Consider the following 18,841-nt stretch of genomic DNA (forward strand, 5'->3'; position numbering starts at 1 on the left):
AGGACCAGTCAGGTCCTGATGGTGCCAGACATCGACTTCTGCGGACCCTAAGGTGATGCAATTGGCTTGGTAGTCTGGATGCATCACTCAGAAAAGCCTAAGGGGCTACGGTTGATGTAAAGTCCTACTGTAGACTCAATAAACCTTTGAATTTTACAGAGAGAAATTCATTCTCATTTACCTCAATCAAATCACTTCTACTCCCTTCAGCTACTGCCAACTGCTTGCAAAAATGACCATGAGGATTCTGTTCCTTAGGAGCTTCTTTAAACAGCCATTCAATTCACCCCTTACAGAAATTCTGCCCTTACCCTCTTCACTTAGGGCTTGCTCTAAAGGAATATTTTCTTGAGCAACAATAGACTCTTTCTAGGTCCCTCTTTCACGCAAGACCATATATCCTGCAGCAAGATATATCCTAAAGTGTGACAAATGTTTACTAACAAAAACTTTGTAGTAAGTGTAAGCTAGTTGTCCTGCTGAATGCAACAGTTAAAATTATGAAATACACGATGTAGCCCTTTTTTGTTCTACATTTTCTTCCTCAGTATTTCTAAGCCTTCATAAAGTAATCATTCCAGATTACTGCATATATAAATTAACTGGAACAAAGATATTATTTTAAATTAATCAGAACAGTTTAGTGTGTTCATAACAAAGTATACTGCTTTTATAAAAAAATAGATCACTAATTAGTGTGATTTTCATAAAAATTCCATGGTTATGAATTTTCACTATATGCTTGTGGCCAGACAGACTAACCCCATATCATCCATCTTATTTGCCTCTCTGAAGCACAGGACAGAGAAGGAGCAATAATATCAGCATAGTCTATGCTGGCTCATCTGATCCTGAGAAGCTGAAACACAGATATGTGTATAGAGAGCAGTTAAGTCAATAAGCTGGCCTCGAGGCTGTGGCTGGCACCTATGTTGATTCGAACACACACAGTCCCTGGAAGGGGAATTTCCCACTGAGAAAACAATGTCCTGTACTTCCAATTTAATCATCTCAATTCTCTCTTACAAGTGTAAATTAAGTTCACAACTCCCTTGTAAGAACTGGTCTCACAGCAGACAGACCAGCATCAATTGGCATTACAGATAAGAAAGAGAAATACGTGACCCCATGGGTATATAAGATGGGCCCAGCACACACTGGCTACGTCTACACTGGCCCCTTTTCCGGAAGGGGCATGTAAATTTCAGCAGTCGTCGTAGGGAAATCCGCGGGGGATTTAAATATCCCCCGCGGCATTTAAATAAAAATGTCTGCCGCTTTTTTCCGGCTTTTAAAAAAGCCGGAAAAGAGCATCTAGACTGGCCCCGATCCTCCGGAAAAAGTGCCCTTTTCCGGAGGCTCTTATTCCTACTTTGACCATGAGGATTCTGTTCCTTAGGAGCTTCTTTAAACAGCCATTCAATTCACCCCTTACAGAAATTCTGCCCTTACCCTCTTCACTTAGGGCTTGCTCTAAAGGAATATTTTCTTGAGCAACAATAGACTCTTTGAAGTAGGAATAAGAGCCTCCGGAAAAGGGCACTTTTTCCGGAGGATCGGGGCCAGTCTAGACGCTCTTTTCCGGCTTTTTTAAAAGCCGGAAAAAAGCGGCGGACATTTTTATTTAAATGCCGCGGGGGATATTTAAATCCCCCGCGGATTTCCCTACGACGACTGGTGAAATTTACATGCCCCTTCCGGAAAAGGGGCCAGTGTAGACGTAGCCACTCACTTTGAGTGTCATTCTACCCTCTACCTGCTGGTCAGGTTAGGTGTTTGACCTCCCGAGGTTCTATGGGGACGCCCACCTCGTATTTTTGTCTTTCCTAGGAATTGAGGGACCGGCCCTGGCCTGACATGCTGGAGTCGAGAGGCACAGAAGGGGGTAAAAATGGTACCTGGATGTGGTCCTCTGTCTTAAGTGTACACATAGAAAGAGTAAGCTGTTACTTGGTACCATTATTTCTATTTTTCTATCTTTATCTTCTTTGTAACCATTTTTAAGATCTATATTTTGCTAATAGTTAAGAAATAGAACAATAGCCATTGCAACCATATGATTTATAAGCTTCCTCAATAAACCTGTAACTGTTTAAGCTTTAACCTGACTCCTTCAGTTGCTGTAACAGAACCAAGCACAATTTAAAAGAACTTCAGCCGGTCATAAAGGGACAGACATAGGGAGAGCTTGGGCGTTTGGATCTGTGTCACTCCCAGGTGACAAGATCCGTTGGGGCACCTTTTCAGCCTTTCCTAGGCTGCCCTCTGCGAAGGAACCCCCTGTGTTCTAGCAGCTAAAATCTAAGGTGTAATAAGCTCTTCCTATATAACGGGGCGTCTGTTGGCCTGCTGGCCACCCTCTGCGATGGGACCCCGGTCCTAGCAGTAAAGGCACGGACGTTAAACCTTTTCTCGGAAACATACACACACACACTGCCCTGACCGTCGGCTGACAATGCTTATGTTTGTTGAGATTTTGTGGTTCCCAAACAAATGAGTCAGATGCTGGGCAGAATCAAGGGTCTTCGATATTTCAATTCAATTCAATTCAGTTAGACTTCAGTGTGCACAAAGGGAGAGCCCCTGGTACAAAATCAGCCAGAGTCCCTCAAGCAAGGAGCCCCTCCTCTTGCTATTTTATAGCACATGGCAGTTACCTTACAGGTTACATAACACAAACCTCTAAACCAATCAGATTTAACCTTTCCATATATGAATTTGTTTGTCACATGCTTGTACTTCTCCACTCCACATGTTGAGCTCAACCCGCACTCCTTAGCCTTTTCTAGACTGTTCCTAGGGTGGTGAGCCACAGCATGCTTCTTTATACATACATGCCTTTTAAACCACATTTTGTTTAAAATTAACACAAGCATACCCTTCATGTTAAGATATATTTCCAAAAATTTTAGGAATGTCAAAGGATTTTATATCTTAATATGGTACTGATTTTGGTGGCAGATTCTCTTAAAATTAATTAATCAAAGAGAAGTCCAGTCATTTGTCCAGCTGTCTGGAAGAAAAGGAATGTTGTCGCTTTAAGGACTCTCTAACAGGGAAAAGGAAAGCAGGGATAGAGAGAAAGGGCAGAAAAACTTTGGAAGCAAGTATTTTGTAATATATTAATTACAATGTATACATTAGATAAGGTTGGTCATTTGAAGAATTAATTTAAAAAAATTATGTGTCTAAAGATCCAAGCATTTAAGGCTAAAACTAAATACTCAAATTGTGCATCTAAATGTCATTCATGGATTTTTAGAGAGATGATTTTATTATCTTTAGCCACAAACGAATGAAATATTTAAAACAAATTTTAAACTGAAGTCCTGTAACTTTAGTCATGCTCAACTATGTTTGACAATAAATATGCACATGCCTGTTAAAAGGTTTTATTAACACGTAATGGTTCTTTGACATATTCAGTATTATACTAATAAGTCTGGCAAACTAGAAGGTGTTTTACTTTTAAGGTAACTGATTCACTTCAGAAGAGTCGTCACCAGTCTGCATGCTGTAAAAAGTGCTGTGGCAGCCTTCGGGAATGGTCAGAATAGCGATAGGAAAGGGAAGCGGTTGAGCACTAATATCCGCTGCCCATGCAGCCAATTCTTATTAACTAAACTAAAATTTATTTTAAAAAGAAGAGAGAGAGAACTGGTTAAAAGATCAATAGACACAAAGACACGAGTTCAAATCTTGAGATTCGGTTACATAAAGTTGTTGAGTGTGATAGCTGCAGATGTGTCTTTTCAGATTAGTCCAAAAATATTAAGTCAGTAATCATTGTAGGGATGCCAGGACCTGAGGGATCTTGTGCTTTATGGCTTGCAACTTCCCCCAAAAGCATTCAAGCAGATATGAGATTAAAAACAAAAAAATTCAGTCCATGACTTTATACATTTGCAACAGCCTCTGGTCCTGGAAGAACACAACAGGCTTTTGTTGTAACCACCTGTCTCCTATACAGTATGGTAATTAGCACAAGGTAATTTATCCATTAAACTGTTTATATACAGTTTACCACAAGCTTCAAAGAGACATATAAACTATAATACTACTTCAAACAACTTTCATCATAAATTTTAATATTCCCTTCTGATCTTGAATCAAAGCTATAGTAAAAGACAAGGACTGTTTGTTCACAACGCAAGACCTGAGCAAACACTTAGGATTCTAATGCTCTAAGAATGCAGGTTTTAATTTCAAAGTTCTACTCTAACCTAATATAACAGTCCACCCATCATTTACACATCTTCTCAAGAGTCTTTAAAGGCGGATCCTGGGTCATTCAGCCTATAAACTGGTTAACCCTTTCTGGCCACATACCACATTTTAATGAGATGTCCAATACTTCAATTGGACAACATCAAACCACTTATCAAATTCTTAGAGTCATCCCCCTGCAAAAATTATTGCCCATCCTGGGTCAAACTGCCTAATTTATGGAGATATTCACTTTTAAACTCATATCTAATTTAAAATGAATCTGTTTGTTTAGATAGAATGATTAAATAGGACTACTCATATGGACTCTTACGGTACGTCTAAACTACATGCCTCCGTCAACGGAGGCATGTAGATTAGTTTATTTGAAAAAGGGAAATGAAGCCGCGATTAAAATAATCGCGGCTTCATTTAAATTTAAATGGCTGCCCTGCTCTGCCAACAAACAGCTAATCAGTTGCTTGTCAGCATATCGGAGCAGTCTGGACGCGCCACGGTCACAAGGAAGCCTTTGTTGATCGGCTCAGGTAAACCTGGTTTCACGAAGCATACCTGCGCCGATCAACAAAGGCTCCCTTGTGACCGCGGCGCGTCCAGACTGCCCCGATCTGCCGACAAACAGCTGATCGGCAGAGCGGGGCAGCCCCTTACATTTAAATGAAGCCGTGATTATTTTAATCTCGGCTTCATTTCCCTTTGCCGATCTGTCTAATCTACATGCCTCTGTCGACGGAGTCATGTAGTCTAGACACACCCTTAGGATGTGTCTAGACCAGTGTTTCCCAATTTTATTTGGCTGAGGAACCCTTTTCAGCTTTTCAAAATTTCAAGGAACCCCTAGGTTTGTCAAGCAAAAAAAAAAAAAAAAGGTGAGGGGTGGGGTGGAGGAGGAGAGAGGGACCCACCGATTCATGAAATTCACATTCCTTCCCTAAGACCCCCCCCATCTCCTTTCTGTGAGGCCTCATCCGCTCTGTTCCCCTCCTCTCCATCACTTGCTTTACCCTGCCCTTATACCTGTCTCAACCTAATAAGGTGCGGGGTGGGAATGAGGGAGTTGGGTGTGGGAAGGGGTGAAAAGTACAAGGTCTGGGAGGGAATTTGGATGCAGGAGAAGGGGTTGTTGACTCAGGGAGGGGGTTCTAGGCTGGGCAGTGTTGGGTTCAGGTGGAAGGTTGGGGTGCTGAGCAAGCCAGGGCTTGTGGATGTGAGGGTGCAGGAGTTTGGGCTGGATATGTGAGGGACTCAGGGCAAGAAGTTTGTGGGTATGATGGACTCAGGACACAGATTTGTGATGTGTGGATCGTGGAGGAATGTTGCGGCAGTAGACTGAGGATGTGGGGATGCAGGAGTGTGGGGATATAAGAGGCTCAGGACAGGGGGTTCCAGTGTATGATAGGCTCAGATTTGGGGTCAGGTGGTGCAGGAGTGTTATGATGCTGCAGTGAAATGGGGGTTTGGTCCCAATTGGGGGCTTGTTGGCCTGGCTTCATTCTTAAATAAAATATTATGTCAAACTCAAAAGGTTTTAGCATTGTCTTTATATATGAGAGGGGTGAGGAACCTGTTTTGAGTCAAAGGTCACTGACCTACAGAAAAGTCAGTTGGGGCCACACAAGTGAGATGCAAAAAAAACAAAAAAAAGCTCCTCCCAAAACCCCCAAGACTCACTAATGTGGTCCCAAATGTGCTGGTGGGGGTAGGAGACAGAGTGCTAGTGGGTGCTGGGGCTGGGGAGAGGGTGCTGCTGGGTGGAAGGATGCTGGCTCAGGTGGCAGGGTGCTGGGGCAAGGTGCTGGGACAGGCAGGTGGCAGGGTGCTGGGGTCAGGGACATGGTCCTGCTGGACACTAGGGTGACTGGCAGGGTGCTGGGACAAGGAACAGGGTGCTGCTGGGTGCTAGCGTGGATGGCAGGGTGCTGGGGCCAGGGTGGTGCTGAGTCCTGGGGTGTGAGGCAAGGTGCTGGGTCCAGGGCGGTGCGAGGGTGGATGGCAGGGCTGCCAAGGAGCGGGATAGGGATGGGGTGCAGGATCTGGGAGGGAGCTGGGGGGCGGAAGGGGACAAGGTCTGGATAGGGTGCAGACTAGATAGGTAGGGTGCAGAAGCAGGCTGGATATAGGGTGTCTGGCTACGAGGGAGGGTGCGAGGAGGGGACTTGGGGAGGAGTTGGACCTCCCTGATCTGGCACCCTCTAGACCTGACTGGTCCCAGATGAGGAATTTTTGGACCAGGGGAGGTCATTTCAGGGCCCCTGCCCCCCCCCACCCTTCCCCACTAGGCTTCTTTGCACCTCTATCCCCTGCAACCAAACTAAGCTGCCTACCCCTGCTGGTTCCCTGCACTTCCCCCAAAACAATCCCCCACAATCCAAGGGAGTGCAGCACCAGTTCCCTGAAGCCCCTCACAGCCCAGCTGAGCTGCCCATCTGTTCTGTATGCCCTCCCCCATCCACCTCAGCCCAGCTGAGCCCTGCACTGGTTCCCTGCATGCCTCCCCCACACCACAGCTGAGCCCCGTTCCTCTGCACCTCCTCCAAGCCCCACAAAACTGCTGAGCCAAGAGCCAATTCCCTGTCCCTTCCTCTCTTTGAGTCTAGCACCAGTTCCCAGCACCTCCCTCCTCCTGCAGTCAAACTGAGCTCTGAGCTTCCCCCCCCACACACACACCCACCCCACCCCACAGCCCAGCCCAGCTCCCCAGACTTCCCCACTCTGCAACCCAGCTGAGCTCAATTTCCCTGCACCTTCCCCCAAACCATGTAGACATGCTGAGCCAGTGCTGATTCCCTGCCCCTGCCTTCCTCCCTCCTCTTGGCTGTGTCTACACTGGCACAATCTTGCGCCAAAGCGGCCGTTCTTGCACAAAAATTTGCTGCCTGTTTACACTGGCCGTGTGTTCTTGCACAAGTACACTAACGTTCTCATGTATGAAATCAGGGCTTCTTCCACAAGAACTACGATGCTCTCACTCAGGAATAAGCCCTTTTGAGCAACTATTCTTGCACAAGAGGCCAGTGTAGACAGGCAACATGAATTTCTTGAGCAAGAAAGCCCTATGGCTAAAATGGCCATTGGCACTTTCTTGGGCAAGAGAATGTCCACATTGCCATAGATGCTCTTGTGCAAAAGCACAGCTCGCACATGGAAGAGTGGATGTGTTCTTGCACAAGAAACAACCAGTGTAGGCATAGCCTAAAAGTTTCCTCACATGAGCAAAATGAATTTTGTGTTGTGCACCAGTATTGAATTCATGTGGATTGTTTGGATGTGCCACCCAAGTTATTAATAAATATTTGTAAACCTCGACCTTTTCCCTCTGCTGCCCCCTGACTCCTCACCCTCCTCTGCTGTCCTGACTCCTGCTCTTCTCACTGTCCTCAGCCCTCCTGCAACCTGCCCCCCTCCACCAGCCCGTCTCTCCTCCCTGTGCCCACTTCTCCAGTAGCCCCACTCTGATCATGTGAGCTACCCCTCCTCATCCCTTCTTCTAACACCTCCTTCTACAAACCTGCCCTGCGTCTCTCCTCTGATGGTGGTCCCTCCACTGGGCAGGTGTCTGCCCAGAATCCCCGGGCACCTGCACCTTCTCTTACCCCTGCACCCTCCGGGTGCCTCCCCCTTCCCTCATTTCCCCTGGCCCCTTTGCTCCATTTCTCCCTGATGCCCACCCCTCACCACCCTCTGCCTCCATTCCCCTCATGCCCCTGTGCCCTCTCACGACTTGCTCCATCCCAGCCTTCCTCATAACCACCCCTTCTTTCAAGCCTTCTCCCAGCACCTCCCCTCACCCCTCTAGCCCCCAATGCCCTTACCCTCTCCCCTCCCAGCATCACCCTGTCCCCCTCCCACTAACACCTCCCCTCCTGCCCTTTTCCTCATTGTCTGCGCTTGGCCCCCTGGCATTTGTGTCTCTTCCACCCCTGTCCCTTTGGTGCCTTCCCCTTTCCCTCTGCACAAGCCCCTTCCCTTCCCTCCTCCTCCCTTTCCCTCTCCCTCTCCCATACCTCTGCCTTCCACTTTGTGGGGCCAGAGTCTGTGCTCTGTCCCCAGACTCTGAAGCCGCAACTCAGCCATGCAGCGCATCACAGCGCCCAGCAAGTTTAAAATCCCGGGCTGTGATGTTATGTCACGTCCAGGCGTCTCTCCACCCGCTGGTTTGAGCATGCTGCGCAGGGCAGCAGCAGCCGCCAACGAGTGGGAGCTTAGGGAAGGTTGCGCACGACAGGCACGGGTCTGGGTCCAGGGAGAAGATGCTTTGGGGCCAGTTTGGGAGGACGCGCGCGCGGAGTCGGGACCAGCTCCAGATATTGCGGGAGCATGGGCACCACAAGCCCACACAGCTCACCGCCCATGCCTCTGCTGGCTGGCCGTCTCTCTCTCTCTTTTTCAGAGCGGGCGGGGGAGCGCTGGCTCCTCGCGGAACCCCTCATTTTGCTCCGCAGAACCCCAGGGTTCCGCAGAGCACCAATTGGGAAACACTGGTCTAGACTATAGGGTTTTGTCGACAAAAGTGGACTTTTGTCAACAAAAGTATACTTGTGTCTACACTGCTGCTGAGTTCTGTCGACATAATGTTGACAGAACTCAGCAGTTTTGCTGACGGCTGTAAACCTCATTCTATGAGGAATAACGCCTTTTGTCGACAGAAGGCGTTATTGCATCTACACTGTCCTTTGTGTCTACACTCTCATGTCAACACAGCGGCTTGTTTTGTCAGCAGAACTGGATGTAGTCTAGACGCTCTTTGTCAATAGAAGCTTTGTCGACAGTATCTGTCAACGAAACTTCTGTCAACAAAAGCCTGTAGTCTAGACGTACCCCTACTATAGGAGAATTTCACCATATTATATTATTAAAGCTGAATGGTTGTTACAATATGCTCATTTTACTTCAAGAATAGCTGTAATTTTTAAATTATATGCACAGTATGAGAGAGCTATACCTGATTAATAAAGATTGAGGTATAGTTGACAAGTAAAGATGAATCAGGCTTGAAAATTAATTCAACCAAGGATTCTGTAATGTATGTGGATGTTATTTTTTTTAAAAAAATATTTTCTTAACAACAAACCTTTAGGAAACCCACAACTTTTGAGCCTTGAGGCTTAAACTAATCAATTAAGTGATATTTAAACATCATGGGGGAGGTGTAGGTTGGATATTAGAAAAAAAAAACTATTTTACTAGGAGGGTGGTGAAGCACTGGAATGGGTTACCTAATGAGTTCGTAGAATCTTCATCCGTAGAGGTTTTTAATTCCCACCCTGACAAAATCCTGGCTAGGATGATTTAGTTGGGGTTGGTCCTGTTTTGAGCAGGAGAATGGACTCTATAGCCTCCTGAGGTCTCTTCCAACCCTATGGTTCTATGAATGTGTCTACACATCAGGGCTTAACTCGAAATAAACTATGCAAATTGAGCCACGTCAACTGCATAACTTATTTTGAAATTGCTATGTAGGTGCTCCCGGTTTTGAAATAAGCTCTTATTTCAAAATAGAGCACTCTTCCTGTGACTTCCCTTACTCCTCGTACAATAAGGGTTACAGGAGTCAGAGTAAGAAGTCCTCCAGCTTCACGTTATTTCCACATAATTTCAAAATAACTTCTTGCTGTGTAGACATGGACTAAGTTATTTCAAAATAATGTAAGTCGTTTTGAAATAATGTTGCTGTGTAGACATACGCTATGAAACAGTCTGGCTAAGAACCCAGGAAACCTCTGAAATTAACAAATTTATACAGTGTTTAAGTCAGCATAAAAAGGTATGTCTTCCAAAAGTACTCAAGACTGAGGGTTTTAAAACAAATGGGTAATACTTTCCAAATTAGCTCATTCTGTTCTTGAGATGTATATTAAATGACCTTCTGTGGGTCCATAAGGATATGTGAGAGTTAAGTACACTTCAGATATGTGTTTCTTACTTTCTACCCATGGAGTACATCTTCAGAGTAAAACAACTTAACTGCAATTTTTCCACGTTTGAACTCAAAATATTTCAAATATTGTGATTTTGTTATTGGGTGAGAAAAATCTGAATATTGTTTATATTGCAGCAGGTATATTGCAACAGGTGCTCCAGAAAAGAAATTGAGCCTGGAGGTTTCAGGATTCATAATACGTGTTAGCTTTGAGAATTAAGCTCTGCATCACATGAATGATACATGAGAAGGAATATTGTAATAGAATTCTGAAAGGTACTGCAGTATGTCTATATTCTGTTTAATTAGTGTAGATTAAGGTCTCATTTATTTCTTTAGATAATTATTCTTTTTCTTCACATGATTGTACTTAACAGGGCTATAACCAGAAATAATGGTATGACATTAAGGAAGGGGAAACTTAGGTTGAATGTCAAGAAAACCTTCCTGACATAGAATCTATTAAATTTTAGAAGCCTCTCCATTGGGAAATGGCAGAAAGTCTGTATCTTGTGACATTGAAAACTTGAAATTAAACAAAGCACACAAAAATACATCAGTACTATAGGGAACAGACTTGCACTGGAGATAGAAGTATCCTTTAAATGGGTTATTCCACCTTTAACTTACATGATTCTATAAAGAAAATCATTATCCCTGTGAAAAACTATCACAAATTTCCATTCTGGGGAGTGAACATGCCTAGTTTTTAATAAAACTAATAAAAAGCCTACTGATTTTCAGATAGTGTTTTAATCATCCACCAAGTAGCATTATGCACACTATGCTGCAACATTAATATCTCTACCATTCTCTGGGGATTAATTCTGAGATCTCTAATATATACTGTTTACACAGAAATATAGGATTTGATATTGGAAAAGACCATTGGTCCACTGAGTTCAATATCCTGCCTCTGGCTATATTCAATAACATGATGTTTCAAATGAAAGGGAAAGGAGGGGAAACAAAGAACCTAGCACATTTTCAGTTCTATACACAGTAGAAAATATTCCAACCTAATACCTGAGATTCTCGGCTTATACTTTTAATTCTGCAACTTTAAATTATCCTTCTCTTAACATTCATAACTATCAGTGTTACTATAGGTCACAAAATTACCCACCTCTTTTGTAAATCTGTACACACACACACACACACACACACACACACACGTACGTTTGATGTAAATTCCAGAGTCTATTTTATTTTATTTGATCTAAATGTATCTTACATTCATTTCACGTAGTTACTCCCTATTCTTGTAATTTAAGACAACAGGAAAAAAGAACTGACAGATAATATAAGTGACTATACTCGATGGATACATTTTTAAAGAAATCCCAGTTTAAGAAAGTAATTTTGTCCATGTATCTTATTTTCAATTAAACATAAAACATGAATAAAATTAGCCATATCTTTACCCCGCAATGTTTATTAAGGGGCAGGTAGGATAATTATATGTGATTTCCTGAAGAGTGTAGCCTATTATATTTAGAAATATCATCTGAGACTCTTTAAAGAAAATTTATGTCCACACTTCTGTAAAAACCACAAATAAACATTTCCCAAATACTGGAAGACAAAGTTGTAATTTCAGTGTTGATAAACCTCTGGATTATTGGAGGCTTAGCTGGAAAGTATACAACTTTATGTGAACTTTGCACCCTCGGCCCTTTTTCTCTTCTTATAGCCTTTTCCCAGCCTCTCGTACCAAACAAACCTTCTTTCTTTATCCCATTTATTTATTTGGCTGTTCCTTAAATCCTTTTCTGTGATCCTCTTCATGGGTGTAGACAATAAGCAGGTTAAAATTATTCTCAGATCAAACACATATTTTATAGGGCTGTGGCTAAGCTACTCTTTTCGTAGCCAGTACATTTTGCAGCTTCCACAAACCAGAACAACCCCCGATCATCCCCATTCTAGGGACGGTTTAGGAGGCATTAGATTAGAAAACTGCAGATAATGAACCTAGAATCCACTGACAAACCAGCTTAGACTCAGCAAAGGTAAAAAGCCACGGAGGTTGCAGAGAAAAAGGAACAGTGGCCTTCTTGTTTTAAACCCATACTTGCCTTTAGGCATAAGGAATTCAAGAATGGGCCATATAACCAGATATTTACCATAAACAGAACTTGTACAGTGCAAACCATCCAATCTATACATCAAAAGCAGACGATCCATGGAGGGAGCTGGTTTTTAATACAGAGGCAGCAGGGTGGAGTGGCAGGAGGCTCCTTTAGAGTGGTTCTGCAATGCACTGGCTGCCAGCCCCACCCCTGGAAACTATGGAATCATCAAGTAAACAATAAGAATTCATGAAGTTAATTGACAATTCAATTAACCGATATTTAACATCCCTAATTTGGATGTTCTGTTTCCATTAAAATTAAATCCACCAGGCAGGTTTGAAACTCTGAACCTACAGGCATAAACAAAGAAGTGGATAGTTCACCCAGAGGGTATCAAGAATAAACCATGTGCCACCTCAGAAGGAGCTCCACAAATTCAGCAGGCTAATAGCTTTCCATTGCCATATATTGCAAGGGAAGTCTAAACCTTCTTATGATTCTTAAAATTGAGTTTTAATATTAAGCTTCATTGAATACTATTGAGTTCTGCTTACTGACCATTACAAGTATGTTATTTATTCCACCTGCAGTAGTTTCCTTCAGAAGCACTTTTTCATGGGCACTAAAGCACCCTCTCTTGAGCTGATCAAGTAGAGCAGATTAAAAGTAGACAGGTACAATTCAATCTTGTGCAGAGAGTGTACAAGGCATGGGTGCCATTTGAGTCTCACTTGAAATTATAATCTCTTACCCATAGGCAATTACATTTTTTCTTAAATATAAATTACATGGGCCCCGACAAATCCCAGTCCCAAAATTTAGATTATCTCCATCATTCAGAAACAAAATATACAGAAGGCAGTGCCAGGTATTAGATTTGCTATACCAGCAATTTTGTGAGAAGAGTGATGGTGATTCACCCATGCAAAGGACACATAATTTTGGTCCTAATTCTTCACCTAATAATACAAACAAAGCAACACTGAACCAAAACAATAGAAATCTGCAACTGAGAATTTTTGCAACCTGCACTGCAATACTAATGTTATTACTAATGCTTGGGACTGGTTGTTGTTGGAGTTTTTGGGGGGTGGGGGTGGCAAAAGGGCATTTGTCCCAAGGCTCCATGATTTAAAAGTGCCTGGCACTTCAGGCCTCTACTGCAACTACCACAACAGCACCAATGACCAGAGCATGGGCCCTCTAAAGTGCCATCAGAGCCCTAGACAGCTATTAGCATTGGCTGGAGAAGGCTAGCCCCTAACCCTGCCAATTCTGCCTGAGTCTCTGCCCCTTCCTAAGGGTCCAAAGCCCAGTGAAGTCTGTTGCCATGCTTCCATAATTCATTTTAATTACAGTTGGTTAACATAAAATAAATTATTCAATAGTTAGATTTTAAAATTAATCCATCCTCTTTCAAGATTCCTCATTCTAGAAACAATACCTTCTCAAGCCCCCTTTCACACCCCAAGAATTTTTTCTCTGAACTCAGATTTCAAAATTTGTGTTAAACCAATATAAAAAAGAAGAAAATATGTGGTCAGTGCCTTTCCCTAATCATCACCTGGCAAATTATTCCATAAGTATACATTATGGGTTTTAATACCCAAAAACAGTTGGGACAGAAAGAAATAGGCTACTGAATACATCAGCCCACTTGCCTGATCTATTATGCCTATTTCTGTATTCTTTTGTTACCATGAATGGGGTTGCTGCTACCAACAAGAAGGTTAATTAGGACATATCTATATGGAAATTTAGGATGTATCAATCCAGGTGTAAATCTACAGATCTCCTCCATCATGAGCACTTAAAGGACTGTGCGGACCCTACTGCCATGCACAATAAGCAGCGATGAAAGTGCAGTATGAAACTTTTAGGGCATGGCTATATCAGTGGTTCTCAACCTTTTTTAAACTGCAGACCAGCAAACTAATTCAAAAACTTTTGGATGAGTGGTACAGAAACACTTGCATATTAATTATGGAAATTAATTTATTTACATATTTGCATGTTTATTGAGGTAGTTAATTTTAAGCAGTCATGTATTATTTTGCATTGCATCTGTGCACACAGAATAAAGGGGAACCTGAGGATCTGAAAACAGATCCTCGTGTTTCTTGCACAAAAACTATCCTGGTAGCACAGCATATTAATTCATGCCAATAGTAATCAGTTAAAACCATAAGTTAGCTCTAGTTTAAAACCATTCACACAGAGGTTTTAGGCTTAAAAATTTAATCCCTTGCAAACAGACATGCTGAAATAAGTCACCTTGATAATCCATGCTACTGTAACTATTATTCTGTACTACTTGATCATTTTCCACTCCTATAATTCTATTTGGAAATGTCTGAAGGAAAGGATTGTGTATGGGAACATTAACAAGTGGAACAGTAACACCCCCCCCCCCCAATATGGCCATGGTCACAGTGCCTGCCAGCCAGAGCAACCACCTGCCATATGCCAACCCTGGTCCCAGCCAGCTGGAGCAGCCATCCGCTGCACCACCCACCATGCACTTCTCCAGCAGACATGGCCAGGGCAGTGGTGCATGGCCTTGCAGCGTGCTGCAGCCTGCCCTGATCCACGGACCAGCAGTTGGGAATTGCTGGTCTACATGTCTACTTAGCAGAGTAGTGGGCAATAATTTTTAAAGGGGGGGGCCACTTCAAAAATTGTTTAAGTGGCCGTGGCCTGCCCTGGAAGGGGCAGCGCTTCAGGCAGAAGGGGCAGGACTGGGAGACGTCTCGCGCTCCCCCACTCACAGACTCCGATTAGCCTGAGGGAGGGGGAGCACGTGAAGTCTGTGTCTCTTGCCTGTAGTGCCTAAGAGAGAATCACCAGCTGTTTTGAACAGCTGGCAGTTCCCTCTAGGCACTGTGGTGGGAGGAGATTTCACGCTATTCTCCTGCCCCCAGGCCAGTCAGGGTCTGGAAGCAGAGGAGTGCATGAAGTCTTTTCCCCCTGCCCTGTTTTAAAACATCTGGTGGTTCCCTCTGGTATTGCATGCTCCCAGCAGGGAGAGGAAACTTTGAGTGCTCCCCTGTCCCCAGGTCTCGATCGGCCTGGGGGCAGAGAAGCAGCAGGGTAGCAATGGGCCAGATCAACTCACTCAGTGGGCCAGATTTGGTTTGTGGAGGCTCTGTTGCCCACCCCTGGATTAGCATATGGATGGCTAAAGAGCTACAGATTTAAACCCCAGCTTGCACATTCTAAACTGCAGTATAGACAAACTGTTTGAAAATTAACACATTAGAAAATTCTTCATAGTTAGAAAATTCTCATAGTACATTACTGTCAGATGCTAGGACACCAATATTCAGAAGACATTTTAAAATTAAATGAGATGCAGGAAGGTTTGTGATTTGCTTTCCATTCTAGTCCTCCCCACACAAATCCTCTGCTTAAATCAGAGCACCCCTCTTAGGATTCTGCTAAGGATTCACTTCCTGAGGACATGGGGATGCCTGCCAGAACTATGTCTTTCTTGGGCCCAACCCAATTGAAAGTCAAAAAATGATTTTGAGGATTCTCCTGGAAAACTTCTTCATGACCACTGAGAATCTCAAGATCAGCAGAACCCAATGAGTCCAGACAGGTTTGTCTAAACATTTCCAAATACCAGTTTTGTTTAACACACACACATGGCTGACATGAAATACAAACGAATTATGATACCTCAGATTCACAGCTGTAGAATTGTAGGATATAAGTTCTAGGATGCTTATATTCACTAAGAGAAAATAGTTTCAAATAACCATCTAGGCCAAATATTAGTGAAAGAGTGGCACAATTGGTCCCTAAATGAAGTCAATAATTTCACCACCATTCTCTTAATGCAATTCACTTACTTACAGATAAGTAAACTGAAAACCCAGACTCCATTAAAGTGAACTCCAAAGTAAAACAAAATAATATAATGTTTTCTAAATCAATCTGAGATGGCTAGAATATAGCCACTCTAACTGGGCATAGTTAAAGTGTGGCTATTAAACTGTGATTTTGTGGTTGGCTGTGGAAACACAATCTTAACTTAAAAATTGTCTGGATTCCTATTTTCAGCAAGCTTTTCTGAAAGGTAAGATACTCAAAACATCAGTATATGCGTTTTGTTCCTCAACTTTATCCTAGCTCTTTTTTTTTGGTGGAGAATTTTATCTCTGTTACTCCCACAAGTAATCCACAACCAGCTGATTCTTGTACTGACATTGTATTTTTATCATTATAATGTTTAGCATGAATAAACAATGAGTGACACAGAGGTGTTGTATTTGCTAGGCCCTTTGTGTCTCATTAACCAGAATAATGTATTTCATGCTGTTGACCTTATAACTTAAATCATGTTTTCATTATTTTCAAGCAGCTTGTTTCTGTAATGTGTGTGGGTAAGGAAATAAGGTTTGAGAATTAATCTCTGCATTTTTTCAATGTCATTTCCCCCTCCAGTCCATTAAAATACAACATTTATGTATTTTACACAACAAAAATAGCAGGATAGAAGCTGCCTGAGGGAGAGGAATCTCCGAGCTGCTGTGAGTGCCTCCCTTCACAGCCTCCACCAAAGGGTGTAGGGATTTATGTTTAGGGGACATCCAGAAGAGCTCCTAGGTTCCTTTATCCACTCAGGAACAGTGGCCTGGTCTCCGTGGTGAAAGCCCTCTGTAAGCCAGACCTGAATCCGTGATTGACCTGAGCCTGAATAACATCATGGGATCACCCAGTGTTCCTCCCATGAGCCTGAATAACATCATGGGATCACCCAGTGTTCCTCCCAGACAGCAGATTCCCTGCTTAATGACAGAAGGTCCTAGGCTGCTTGCATCTATCCCTCAGTCTGATAAGGATCATCTTCCATCTAAGCCAGACAGACACCTGTAAAGTATTTTAACTTACCTTATTGTATTGGGGAATCCTTTACTATCTTCTTCTCTCTTCTGGTTCGGGAGTGTGGGGTTGGTTACCAGTTGTACTGGGGTTAATTTGTGTTATATGCTGTGTACTGTTCAAATTCTTTAATAGACTGGTTAAATTTATATTTGATTTGTGTTTTTATTGGGGTCTATAGAAATCCACTGGTGATAGATACAGTTGTCAGGGAACCTGTGCTTCTGGTGTCAGGAACAAAAATCATAAGATCAGATCCTAGTTTAAACTAAATTTTATTATCGTTACTGAGTTCCTGGGTAACAGAAGGAGAGCGAAGAGGAGGTATGGACACAAAGGAGATAAGTATCAATTATCTACAGGACTTATCTATCGGAGGTTATATGTTCATAGTTGTTGAAGAAGGGCAACAATCAGTGATGGGAGAGATTTGCTTGCGTTGGTGGCATTGGAATATGTGAGAGGCTCTCCAGACCCTTGACCTGATGATCAAATTTGCTTGCTGGACTGCTGGAAGTTGGTGTTAGCTGGAAACAACTTCTGACCGTTGAAAGGCAAATCTTCCATTATAGATTGAATCTCTCTCGAGATTGGAGTGGAGCTAAACCATGATGCTCTTCTCATTACTACTGCTGTTGCTGTAGAACATGCAGCAATATCAGCAGCATCTAAGGTGGCTTGTAATGCTGTTCTAGCAATCACGTGATCCTTAGATATCAGTGCTTTGTACCTCTTAGCCTCAGGAATATCTGGAACAAAATCATTGAGTTCGGTGTAATTTCTGTAGTCATATTTGCTCAATAAAGCTGCGTAGTTTGAAATGCAAAATTATGAAGTACAAGACACATCTCTTCTGCCCGAATGTGTCAAGCCTTTTGATATTGCGGTCTGATGGAATAGACTGGTATTGTTGCTGCTTGTATTTTTGTTGTGCAGCTTCCAGTACGAGGGAATTAGCTGCTGGGTGAGAAAAAAAGAAATTCAGAAACCTTGGGTGGGAATAATATTTCTTATCAGTTCTCTTAGCTGTAGAAGGGATTGACACCGAAGTTTGTTACACCATCTTTGCCAGTTCCATTATTGCTGGATTAATTGGCAATGCTATTTTTGACGGTGATATTAAGTGCAGCTCAGACTGATTTTCCACAACCTCCTGAAGAGGAATGTTTAATTCAGCAGCTACACATTTAAAAAGGCCTTGGAAATGTGCAGCATCATCTGAAGTAGCTAAAGCTGGGGACAGAGACCCTCCCTCCACTGGGGGGGCATTTTGGTCAGGAGAGGGTGCTGCCTCCTGTGTGAGTGGGTCTCCTTCTTGTATTTGTTTGGAGGGGGAATACTGCACTCTGTCGTTTCCAGCCTTACTGATGTTTGTGATAATATTGCCATTTGTCCTAATAGTGCCAGTAAGTGTAAGCCTCAGGTACAGGTACCCAGGGATTGCCATAATATGAAGGCACATTCCCAAATCTGGAAGAGTAAATACTCTTATCTGTTTAAGGAGAATTCTTTGGTGAAAACCCTCTAGAGAAATCATCAGATCTGGATGAAAATCTTTCCTGAGAGAGAAATCTCTGTGATGTTAACATAGAGGGACAGCGCTCAGGTTCTAAAAATGGTGAGTTAAAAGTTGATGAAACTAATAAGTCCCCGTGTCGTGTATAATGCCCAACAGGCAATGTCGGTGCCATAGTGGGAGCCATCGTGGGAGGCAGAGGCTATTTGAGGTGCT

This window comes from Pelodiscus sinensis, chromosome 2 (genome assembly GCF_052426305.1).
Source record: "Pelodiscus sinensis isolate ZL-2025 chromosome 2, ASM5242630v1, whole genome shotgun sequence".
Lineage (NCBI taxonomy): Eukaryota > Metazoa > Chordata > Testudines > Trionychidae > Pelodiscus > Pelodiscus sinensis.